Genomic DNA, 13,895 nt, shown 5'->3' on the forward strand with positions numbered 1-13,895 from the left:
ATAGGATACAATTCATTAATTTTTTCTTTATGGACTCTACTTTTCATGTCAAGTATGATGATCTTTAAATAGCCCTAGATTCTAAGAGGGTTTTTTTCTATTTTTGTTGGCAAAAAATGATTGTTTAATGTTGTAAACTTAAATCCACGACTAATATGGGTTAATTTTTATATAAGGTATGAAGTTTAGATGGAGATTCATTTTATTCCCTCTGGATTTTCCTTTGCTCCAGTTCCCTTTGTTAAGAAGACCATCCTTCCTCCAATGAGTTGCTTTTGCTTCTTTGTGAAACATCACTTGAGCATATTGGTGTTAGTCTACTTCTATTTTCATCATGTGCTCAGCTGATCTGTGGTCTATTGCTCTGCTAATACTACACTCTCTTGATGATATTAGGTATATAGCAAACTTCGATATTGGTAGAGTAGTTCCTCATTTTATTTTCCTTTGTCAAGCAAGTTTGGCTGTTTTATGGCCTGTACCTTAGAATAAACTTTTGTATATCTACAAAAATACTTTGCCGGGGTTTTGATAGAAATTCCACTAAATTTATAAATCAGTTTGGAGAATGGACATTTTCACTACAGTGATTCCAGTCTATTAAATTGTTTCATCTCTCCAAGTATTAGTTTGCTTTCATTTTTTAATTTTAACCCTAATTTATTGCTTCGAAATATTTTTTTAATTTGTTCTCTTTAGATACACTTAACAATAGAGTGTATTTTGACATATTATAAATACAGGGAGTATAGCTCATTCTAATTAGTATCCCATTCTTTCAGTTGTACATGATGTGGAGTTTCACTAGTCAGGTATTCATACAAGAACATAGGAAAGGTATGTATGATATATTTACTGTCTTTCCTATTCCTTTACCATCTCCCTTCTCTTCAATCCCCTTTGTCTAATCCAATGAACTTCTATTCTTCCCTTCCCTTCACTTCCCTTATTATGTGCTAACATTCACATATCAGAGAGAACGTTCTGCTTTTGGTTTCGAGGGATTGGCTTAATTCACTTAGCATGATAGTCTTCAGTTCCATTTACTTATTGGAAAATGTGATAATTTCATTCTTCTTTATGGTTGAGTAATAGTCCATTGTGTATATATACAAAATTTTCTTTATCCATTCATCTGTTGTAGGGCAACTAGGTGGATTCTATAGCTTAACTATTGTGAATTGCTGCTATAAACATTGATGTGACTATGTCACTATAATATACTGATTTTAAGTATTCTGGGTATAAACAGGAGAGTGAGATAGGTGGGTCAAATGGTGGTTCCATTCCAAGTGTTCTAAGGAATTGCCATACTGCTTTTCATGGTGGTTGCACCAATTTGCAGTCCTATCAGCAATGAATGAGTGAAACTTTTCTCCCACATCCTCACCAACATTTATTGTTGCTTGTATTCTTGATAATTGCCATTCTGACTGGAATGAGATGGAATCTCAGTGCAGTTTTAATTTGCATTTCCCTAATTGCTAAAATGTTGAACATTTTTTCAAATATTTGTTGGCATTTGTATTTCTTCTTCAATGAAGTGCCTGTTCAGTACCTTTGCCCATTTACTAATTGGTTTATTTGTTTTATTTTTTTTATGTTGTTTTTTGAGTTCTTTGTATATTCTGGAGATGAGTGCTCTGTGGTGAGGTACAGGAGGCAAATTGTAGGCTCTCTCTTCATGTTCTTGATTATTTCCTTTCTATAAAAAAGATTTTTACTTTGATATCATATTATGTTGATTCTTTATTTTATTTCTTACACTTTAGGAGTCTTGTTGAGGAAGTCAGTTCCTAAGTTGACTTGATGGAAAGTTGAGCCTATATTTCTTCTAGTAGGCACAGGGTCTCTGGGAAAATGCCTAGATCTTTGATACACTTTAAGTTGAGTTTTGCGCAGGATGAGATGTAGGGGTTCAAGTTTATCCTACTACATATTGATTTCTAGTTTTCACAGCACCATGTGTTGAAGAGGTAATCTTCTCCCCAATGTATGTGTATGGTGCTTTTCTCTAGTACAAAATAATTATTTTTATGTGGGCCGGTCTTTGTCTCCTATTCTGTTCCATTGGTCTTCATGTCCATTTTTGTGCCAATACCATGCCATTTTTGTTTTATAGCTCTGTAGTATAATTTAAGACCTAGTATTGTGATGCATCCTGCATCACTTTTGTTGCTATGGATTTCTTTGCCTATTCTGGGCCTCTTATTTTTCCAAATGATATATATCAAGCTCTGAAAGAAAATGGTTGCCAATCAAGAATACTGTACCCTGCAAAATTAAACTTCAGAATTGATTATGAAATAAAAACCTTCCATGATAAACCAAACCTAAATGAATTCACAACTAGAAAGCCTGAACTACATAACATAATCAACAAAATATTTCATGAAGAAGAAATGAAAAATAAAAGTGAAAACCAAGAAAGGGAGGAACTACAACAGGAAGAATAGTCAAACAAAGGAGAAACTAATTCAAATTAAAAACCAAAGTTACTGGAAATAAAAATCATTTCTCAACAATAACATTGAATGTTAATGGCCTAAATTCATTAATCAAAAGACTGGCAGATTGAATTAAAAAACAAGACCCAACAATATGCTGTCTCCAAGAAACTCGCCTTATAGGTAAATCAATTGCCTTCCTATATACCAATGATAAGTCAGCTTAAGGAGAAACCAGGCAAACTATCCCATTCACAATGGCCTAAAAAAAAAAAAAAAAAAAAAAAAAAAAAAAAAAAACTTTGGAATCAATCTAATAAAAGAGGTAAAGAAACTCTACCAAAAAAAAAAAAAAAAAAAAAACAAAACAAAAAAAAAACTGCAGACAATAAAGAAAGAAATTGAAGAAGACCTTAGAGAATGGAAAGATCTTCCATGTTCTTAGATAGGCAGAATTAATATTGTCAAAATGGCCATACTATCAAGAGCACTATACAGATTTAATGCAATTCCCATTAAAATTCCAATGACATTCTTCATAGAAGTAGAAAAATCAGTCATAAAATTCAATTTTGTTTCTTTTCAACAGTATTTTGTAATTTTTAGTATACAAATCCTATGTGTAATTTGTTAAGTGTATACCAAACTATTTCATTTTCATTGAAGCACTTATCATTGGCATTATTTTTAATTTCAGTTTTGCCTATGAGTTTATTGCCAGAATATGAAAATGTGATTGATTTTTGGGTGTCAAACATATATCCCATGACTAAAGTGAATTCACTTATTAGTACCAATGTTTTTTGTGAAGTCTTTGTGATAACCTATGTAGAGAGTCATGGCATTTGCAAATAGAGATAGATGTATTCCTTCATTTCCAATTAGCACAGATCTTTGAGTATTATTTTCATTAAGATAGGTTGGAATAAATATTGTTACCAAACTCTATGTCTTAGATACACATTGCAAAAACAGGTTACTTTCGAAGGAACAGGACTTCACTTGGCTCAGATCATCTGGAAGAGTTTGGATTGTTTAATGGGGATAACAATCATGACATTAAAATCCTATTTCTTAATTTTCAAGAACTCATTTTGGGGAAAAGAAGCATAGCAGTTTATGTTGTCACATGACTCTGAGTAAGATTTGGGAAAACCTGTAAAAAGGATTATTTTGACTTGGAAAAAGTAAAAGCATTATGGTAAAACTCTTGCATTGGTGAAGACTGTCCCTCAGAGGGCAAGTTCTCTCTTCTAAAACTATCTAAACATGCATGAGCTGGCCTTCTTGGAAGGGGGGCTGTGTAGAAAGTGCTCTCTGAGTTCTGGCCTCCAAGGAATTTTTCCTTTCTTCATTCTGGTATACTAGGATTCTATGACTGTCTTTCTCTAAGAACATATTTTTCTTTCATGGGGTTATTGAATCAAGATTTTTGTGCTTGCTTAACTTTAGACATAGCAGAAGTTCTTAGTATTTCCTGATATATTTGCCATCATACTCATACTTAGAGCCACTAAAGTCCTATTCTATTTGTTGTAAATATTTGATCTTAAATTTCTTGAGAGTCTGTTCAGACTATATTTTGTGGGTTTAAAATTATCCAAAGGAAAACTGGCAGGGTTTGAAAACCTAGGAATGGGAGCTCACCAGAGATAGCATGTGGTATGGATTCAAAATGCCTCTCAAAGTCTGAAAATTTGCAATATCCTTATCTGTAGGTCCTACTGAAATAACTGGGGTTCAGAGGAGCATAATGAACATGAATCTACTTAGTTTTATGGCACACATGAGAGAGAGTATAGACAGATAGAGAGACTGCTTGGTTCATGCTCTGGGTATTAGTGGGTCACCTCTTTCCCAAAGACCTTAGATCAGACTAAGACTTAATCTCAGGATCCAAGATGAATTGGGTGAGCGAGTCCTCTGCCATCAGGCCAAGTCAGTCTGACAGAAAAAGAAAGAAATGGATGCTGGTACTGATCTGTCCACTTGGTTCACATTCCTTGGAGAAAAGCTGAAACAGAGCTTGACTGACATTCCTTTGTCAGGGACTAAGGGGATTGAGCTACTCTCTTCTGGTGAGCCTGTCTCTGGTGCCTTTAGAACAGCAGTTGTGTAATACACTTTCAACTGGCCAACAGGTACCCAGTATTTTTTGATAGAGAGAGATGTTTTTTCTAAAAGTAGTACAGAACTCTGGAAAAACATTTTTTAAAATTATTTATTTATTGATTTATTTTTTACAGACTGCATTTTGATTTATTGTACACAAATGGGGTACATCATTTTGTTTATGGTTGTACATGATGTAGATTCATAGCATTGGTGTAATCATACATGTACATAGGATAATGATGTCTTTCTCATTCCACGATTTTTCATACCCCACCCCATTTCCTTCTACATAGTCTAAAGTTCTTCCATTCTTCTCTCACTCCCCACCTCCTCCACCCCCATTATATATCATCCTCACTTATAAGGGAAAACATTTGGCCTTTGGTTTTTTGGAGTTGGCTTATTTCACTTAGTATGATATTCTCCAATCACAAAACTTTACACCAAAAATACAAAGAACCCAATTGATAAATGGGACAAGGAACTGGACAGACACCTTACAGAAGAAGACGTACAGGTGATTAATAAATATATGAAAAAGTGTTCAATATTTCTAGTAATTAGAGAAATGCAAATTAAAACAACTCTAAGATTTCATCTTACTCCAATTAGAATGACCGTTATTAAGAACACAAACAACATTAGATGTTGATGTGGATGTGGGGAAAAAGGCACACTTTTATTTGCTGGTGGAGTTGCAAATTGGTGCAGCCACTCTGGAAAGCAGTGTGGAGAATCCTCAGAAAACTTGGGAATGGACCCACCTTTTGACCCACTTATTCTACTCCTCAGGGTATACCCAAAGGACTTAAAATTAGCGTAGTACGGTAATGCAGCCTCATCAATGTTAATAGCAGCTCAATTCAATAGCTAGATTGTGGAACCAACCTAGATTCCTTTCAACAGATGAATGGATAAAGAAACTCTGGTATATATACAATGGAATATTATTCAGTTGTAAAGAAGAATAATATTATGGCATTTGCAAATTACAGTAATATTTTTATTGGACCATTTCACTAACCTTCCAAAGAGGTCACTTCCTGGTTGCCAAAAGATGAAGCTGGAGGTTTTAGATAAAACTCAATTCGCTACTTCTGCTGGCAGGTGGGGTCTGCACAAGCTACAGGCCTCTGCAGCCGAGAAGCGTGGCAACTCTTCATGGTGGACCATGCTCTGTAGTGTTGCAGCAGATCCCAGCAGCTCACCACCAATTTCTTCTTTCTGAGTTGTTATCTGCTTAATTTGAAGAATGAAATCCAGAGGATAGGATGAGTGAGCGGAATGGCAGGATTTATTGAAGAATAGAAAAAGGGACAATACAAGTGTCGTGCAAGAGGGAAACTGAGGTCTTCCCCAGGCAGCCCTGCGCACTCCGGCGGTGGGCCCCTCCCACACAGCCAGCTTCTCCAGCATCTTGGAGCAGGCCCCCCAGTAAGAGCCTTTCTGATCAGAACCAGCTCCAAGTCCTGGAGCCAGTGCAGCGTGCTCAGGCCCGCAAGTGGCTTCAGGGACCAGGACAGGGCAGTCAGGGACTTCCCCAAGCAGCCCGGCCCCCTCCGACTGAAGGCTGGGAGGTGATACACTGGAAATCTACAGGGACACTATAAGCCAATAGAGAAAATCTACAATATCTCAGGGTCCCACTGACATCTGACCAATATGAGAAAACAAGGGAAGAAAATGTCCCAAACAAACCTAGATACTATATCAATAAAACCCAATGACAGCACAGCAGAAGAAATGTCAGAAAGGGAGTTCAGAATGTACATAATTAAAACAATCAGGGAAGAAAATAAGGAGATGAAAGAGCAAATGCAGGCATTGAAGGAGGAGATGAAAGAGCAAATGCAGGCATTAAATGATTGCACCAATCAACAGTTAAAAGAGCAAATATGGGAAGCAAAAGATCATTTCAATAAAGACTTAGAGATACTGAAAAAAAAAAAAAAAACAGAAATCCTTGAAATGAAAGAAACAATAAACCAAGTTAAAAGCTCCATAGAAACCATAACCAATAGGATAGAACACCTGGAAGACAGAACCTCAAACCCTGAAGACAAAATATTTAATCTTGAAAGCAAAGTTGACCAAACAGAGAAGATGGTAAGAAATCATGAACAGAATCTACAAGAATTATGGGATATCATGAAAAGGCCAAATTTAAGAATTATTGGGATTGAGGAAGGCACAGAGATACAAACCAAAGGAATGAACAATCTATTCAATGAAATAATATCAGAAAATTTCCCAAATATGAAGAACGAAATGGAAAACCAAGTACAAGAGGTTTACAGGACTCCAAATATACAAAATTACAACAGACCCACACCAAGGCACATTATTATGAAAATATCTAACATACAAAATAAAGACAGAATTTTAAAGGCTGCGAGAGAAAAGAATCAAATTACATAAAGGGGGAAAACAATAAGAATATCAGCAGATTTTTCAATCCAGACCCTAAAAGCTAGAAGGGCCTGAAAAACATTTACCAAGCCCTGAAAGAAAACGGATGCCAACTAAGAATCTTATACCCAGCAAAACTTACTTTCAGATTGGACGATGAAATAAGATCCTTCCATGATAAACAAAAGCTAAAGGAATTTACAAAAAGAAAGCTGGCATTACAGAAAATTCTCAGCAAAATATTCCATGAGGAAGAGATGAAAAACAACGATGCAAATCAGCAACGGGAGGAACTAGCCTAAAAGAATAGTCAAATAAAGGAGAAACCAAATGATGTCAAAAAACAAAAATGAGTCAAATGACTGGGAATACAAATCATATCACAATAATAACCCTGAATGTTAATGGCCTGAACTCATCAATCAAAAGACATAGACTGGCAGATTGGATTAAAAAGTAAAATCCAACAATATGCTGCCTGCAAGAGACTCATCTCGTAGAAAGAGATACCCACAGACTAAAGGTGAAAGGATGGGGAAAAACATACCATGCACACAGACACAGCAAAAAAGCTGGAGTATCCATCCTCATTTCAGATAATGTGGACTTCAAGCCAAAACTAGTCAGAAGGGATAAAGAAGGACATTCTATGCTGCTTAAGGGAAGCATAAATCAGCAAGACATAACAATCATGAATATCTATGTCTGAACATTGGCTCATCCTCGTACGTCTAACAAATCCTTCTCAATTCCAGAAATCAAATAGACTATAACACAATAATACTAGGTGATTTTAACACACCTCTCTTACCACTGGATATATCTTCCAAACAAAAATTGAATAAAGAAACCATAGATCTCAATAACACAATCAACAATTTAGACTTAACCGACATATACAGAATATACCATCCAACAAAGAACAAATACACTTTCTTCTCAGCAGCACATGGATCCTTCCCTAAAATAGACCATATTTTATGCCACATATCTACTGTTAGAAATACAAGAAGATAGAGATACTACCTTGTACTCTATCAGATCATAATGGATTGAAATTAGAAATAAATGACAGAATAAAAAACAGAAACTTCTCCAATACCTGGAGATTAAATAATACACTATTATATGATGAATGGATTACAGAAGATATCAGGAGGGAAATAATAAAATTCTTAGAGTAAACGAGAACAAAGACACATCATATCAAAATCTCTGGGACACTATGAAAGCAGTACTTAGAGGAAGATTTATCTCATGGGGCACATTCAACAAAAGAAGTAGAAATCAGCAAATAAATGACTTAACACTACAGCTCAAAGCCCTAGAAAAAGAAGAGCAGACCAACACCAAAAGTAGTAGAAGACAGGAAATAGTTAAAATCAGAGCCGAAATCAACGAAATTGAAACAAAGGAATCAATCGGAAAAATTAACAAAGGAAAGAGTTGGTTCTTTGAAAAAATAAACAAAATTGATAAACCCTTAGCCACACTAACAAAGAGAAAGAGGGAGAAAACTCAAATTACTAAAATTTGGAATGACAAGGAAATATCACAACAGACACGACTGAAATACAAAATATAATTAGAAGCTATTTTGAAAATCTACACTCCAACAAATCAGAAAACAAGTTTTTAGAGACATATGAATTACCTAAACTGAACGAGGAGGACATACACAACTTAAACAAATCAATTTTAAGCAATGAAGTAGAAGAGGTCATCAAAAGCCTACCAGCAAAGAAAAGTCTGGGACCAGATGGGTTCTCAGCCGAGTTCTACAAAACCTTTAAAGAAGACCTCATTCCAATACTCCTCAAAGTATTCCATGAAATAGAAGAGGAGGGAACCCTCCCAAACTCATTCTATGAAGCCAATATCACCCTGATACCTAAACCAGACAGAGACACATCGAGGAAAGAAAATTTCAGACCAATATCCTTAACGAACATCGACGCAAAAATTCTCAACATAATTTTAGCAAATTGCATACAAAAATATATTAAAAAGATAGTGCACCACAATCAAGTGGGTTTTATGCCAGGGATGCAAGGTTGGTTCAACATCTGGAAATCAATAAATGTCATTCACCATATCAACAGACTTAAAGTTAAGAATCACATGATTATTTCAATAGATGCAGAAAAAGCATTTGATAAAATACATCATCCCTTCATGCTCAAAACACTAGAAAAAATTGGGGTAGTGGGAACATTCCTTAACATTGTAAAGGCCATCTATGCTAAGCCCAGGGCCAATATCATTCTAAAGGGTGAAAAACTGAAAGCATTCCCCCTAAAAACTGGAACAAGGCAGGGATGCCCTCTTTCACCACTTCTATTCAACATCATCCTTGAGACTTTAGCCAGAAAAATTAGACAAACCAAAGAAATTAAAGGGATACGAATTGGAAAAGAAGAACTCAAACTATCCCTGTTCGCTGATGACATGATTATATATTTAGAGGAACCTGGAAATTCCACCAGAAAACTTTTAGATCTCATAAGTGAATTCAGTAAAGTAGCAGGTTACAAGATCAATGCTCATAAATCCAATGCATTTTTATACATAAGTGATGAATCTTCAGAAAGAGAAATTAGGAAAACTACCCCATTCACAATAGCCTCAAAAAAAATAAAGTACTTGGGAATCAATCTCACAAAAGAGGCAAAAAACCTCTACAATGAGAACTACAGAACATTAAAGAAAGAAATTAAAGAAAACCTTAGAAGATGGAAAAATCTCCCATGTTCTCTGATAGGCAGAATTAATATTGTCAAAATGGCCATACTACCTAAAGTGCTATACAGATTCAATGCAATTCCAATTAAAATCCCAATGATGTACCTTGCAAAAGTAGAGCAAGCAATTATGAAATTCATTTGGAAGAATATAAAACCCAGAATAGCTAAAGCAATCCTTAGCAGAAAGTGCGAAGCATGGGGTATTGCAATACCAGATCTTCAACTCTACTACAAAGCAATAGTGACAAAAACGGCATGGTATTGGTACCAAAATAGAAAGGTGGATCAATGGTACAGAATAGAGGACACGGACACAAACCCAAATAAATACAATTTTCTCATACTAGACAAAGGGGCCAAAAATATGCAATGGAGAAAAGATAGCCTCTTCAACAAATGGTGCTGGGAAAATCTGGAAAACCATATGCAACAGAATGAAACTAAACCCATATCTCTCACCATGCACGAAACTAAACTCAAAATGGATCAAGGACCTTGAAATCAGACCAGAGACCCTGCATCTTATAGAAGAAAAAGTAGGTCCAGAGCTTCAACATGTCGGCTTAGGATCAGACTTCCTTAACAGGTCTCCCATAGCACAAGAAATAAAAGCAAGAATCAACAACTGGGAGATTAAGGCGGGCCAAGATGGCGGACTAGAGGGCGGCTGCATTTCACGTTGCTCCAGGACGCAAGATTCAAAAGAGGAGATAGTGAGAGACTTGGGACCAACTCAAAGCTGCCGGGTGAGTCTCTCCCATTGGGGAGGCGTCCCGGATGGGGCAGTAGCCCCGGAACGCAGGGAATTTGTGAAGTGGAGTTGCTCGGCGAGACGCCCCTCCCCCCACTGGAGCGGTAAACACGGACAACTGGGATCATCGTAGAGGAGGCGGCTCAGCACAGGCTTGGACTCGAGCAACCACTGGGGCTCCGGGCAGCTGCCTGAGGAGGAGCTGCGTGGCGAGCTGTTTAGACCCAGAACGACCGCTTCTGAACACCGGGGGGTTGCCCGGAGGAAGAGGAGAAGCTCGGCGGGTCACTTGGTCTAGGAGTGACTGCATCAGAGCCACAGGCGGTTGCCAGAGGAGGAGCTGCGTGGTGAGCTGTTTGAACTCAGAGCGAGCGCTCCTGAACACCGGGGGACTGCCTGGAGGAAGAGGAGGAGCGCAGCGGGTTGCTTGACCTAAGAGTGACTGCATCAGAGCCACAGGCAGTTGCCAGAGGAGGAGCTGCGTGGCGAGCTGTTTGATCTCAGAACAACTGCTCCAGAACACTGGTGGCCTGCCTGAGGAGGAGAGCGGTGGGACGCTTGGTCTAGGAGTGACTGCATCAGAGCCACAGGTGGTTGCCAGAGGAGGAGCCGAGTGGTGAGTTGATTGGACTAAAAGCGACCACTCCTGAACACCGGTGGCCTGCCTGGAGGAGGAGCATGGTGAGTCACTTGGTCTCGGAGCCACCGCTCCTGATCACCCGGGGGGCTACCCCAAGGAGGAGGAGGAGGAACAGGGCGGGTAACTTGGACTTGGAGTGACTGCCTAGGGCTACGGGTGATTGGCGGGAGGAGAAGACCCGAAGTAAGTTGTTTGGACTCCTAGTGACTGTGTCGGAAACCGGGCGGCTGTCCGGAGGAGGAGGTGTGTGGCGGGTCTCTGGGTCTCGGAGCTATTGTACGGGGCTCCAGGTGGTGGCTCAGAGGAGGGGCTGCATAGCCAGGCGATTGGTGCAGAGCAGGGTCCCAGGAGCTAGGTGACTTCTTGCTGGAAGAGCCGCACAGAGACACGCCTAGGGGCGGAGCGAAGTTTCCAGGGCAGCGGGCAGATTCTCTGGGAGAGGCAGCCAAAGGAGACTCGCCTGCGAAGGGTGAGGCTCCCAGGCCCAGGACGTAGGTCCGGGCCCCTGGGATCGTTGCAGAGGAAGACAGCCCAGCCCAGGCAGTAGTTGTAGATTGAGAGGAACCTCTAGGAGGGCAACTGACCAGCGAGACGTCCCCACCAAGTGAGTCTTCCTGGCCGGGGAAGGTTTTCCCACAGGGACGGTAAAACCAGAGACACAGGCACAAACAGGCCTTGCCTCAGCCCGCAGTCTAGTTCCCCATTGGATGACCACTGGTCAACAAGTGGAGGCACCTCTGCCCACTAGCAGGGAATATACGCCACCTGAGGGTCACCACCCCTAGAGAGGCAGCTTCTTCGTGGAGCTCTGCATTATCGACCTCCTCCAGGACTTCAGGCTACTGAAGGATAAGAGGGGATATACTAGCAATCTTCAGGGACATTATAAGTTGATAGAGGAAATCTGCAATATCTTAATGACCCACTGACTCCTGAACAATATGAGAAATCAAGGGAAGAAAATGCCCCAAACAAATCTAGATGTTACATCAATAAAATCCAACGACAGCATGGCAGAAGAAATGACAGAAAGGGAGTTCAGAATGTACATAATTAAAATGATTAGAGAAGCAAACGATGAGATGAAAGAGCAAATGCAGGCATTGAACGATCGCACCAATCGACAGTTAACAGAGCAAATTCAGGAAGCAAAAGATCATTTCAATAAAGAGTTAGAGATATTGAAAAAAAACCAAACAGAAATCCTTGAAATGAAGGAAACAATAAACCAAATTAAGAACTCCATAGAAAGCATAACCAATAGGATAGAACACCTGGAAGACAGAACTTCAGATAATGAAGACAAATATTTAACCTCGAAAACAAAGTTGAACAAACAGAGAAGATGGTGAGAAATCGTGAACAGAATCTCCAAGAACTATGGGATATCATGAAAAGGCCAAATTTGAGAATTATTGGGATTGAGGAAGGCTTAGAGAAACAAACCAAAGGAATAAACAATCTATTTGAAGAAATAATATCAGAAAATTTCCCAAATCTGAAGAATGAAATGGAAAATCAAGTCCAAGAGGCTTATAGGACTCCAAATACACAAAATTACAACAGACCCACACCAAGGCACATTATAATGAAAATACCGAACATACAAAATAAAGACAGAATTTTAAAGGCTGTGAGAGAAAAGAACCAAATTACATTCAGGGGGAAGCCAATACGGATATCAGCAGATTTTTCAATCCAGACCCTAAAAGCTAGAAGGGCCTGGAACAACATTTTTCAAGCTCTGAAAGAAAATGGATGCCAACCAAGAATCTTATACCCAGCAAAACTTACCTTCAAATTTGACGATGAAATAAAATCATTCCATGATAAACAAAAGCTAAAAGAATTTACACAAAGAAAGCCAGCATTACAGAACATTCTCAGCAAAATATTTCATGAGGAAGAGATAAAAAACAAAGAAGCAAATCAGCAAAGAGAGGAATTATCCTAAAGGAACTGTCAAATAAAGGAGGAACCAAGATGTGTCAAAAATTTTAAATATGAACCAAATGACTGGAAATACAAATCATATCTCAATAATAACTCTGAATGTTAATGGCCTGAATTCATCAATCAAAAGACATAGACTGGCAGATTGGATTAAAAAGAAAGATCCAACAATATGTTGCCTGCAAGAGACTCACCTCATAGAAAGAGATACCCATAGACTAAAGGTGAAAGGATGGGGAAAAACATACCATGCACACAGACACAGCAAAAAGTTGGAGTATCCATCCTCATTTCAGATAATGTGGACTTCAAGCCAATGTTAGTCAGAAGGGATAAAGAAGGACATTTCATACTGCTTAAGGGAAGCATAAATCAGCAAGATATAACAATCATAAACACCTATGTCCCAAACAGTGGCTCATCCATGTATGCTAAACAAATCCTTCTCAATTTTAGAAACCAAATAGACCATAACACAATAATACTAGGTGATTTTAACACGCCTCTTTCACCACTGGACAGATCTTCCAAACAAAAATTGAACAAAGAAACCATAGATCTCAATAACACAATCAATAATTTAGACTTAGCAGACATTTATAGAATATACCATCCAACCAAGAGCGAATACACTTTCTTCTCAGCAGCACATGGATCCTTCTCTAAAATAGACCATATATTATGCCACAAAGCTAATGTCAGCAAATACAAGAAGATAGAGACACTACCTTATATTCTATCAGATCATAATGGATTGAAGTTACAAATTAACGAAAGAGTAAAAAACAGAAACTACTCCAACACCTGGAGATTAAACAATATGCTACTATATGATG

Source organism: Sciurus carolinensis, chromosome 9, assembly GCF_902686445.1.
Source record: "Sciurus carolinensis chromosome 9, mSciCar1.2, whole genome shotgun sequence".
Classification (NCBI taxonomy): domain Eukaryota; kingdom Metazoa; phylum Chordata; class Mammalia; order Rodentia; family Sciuridae; genus Sciurus; species Sciurus carolinensis.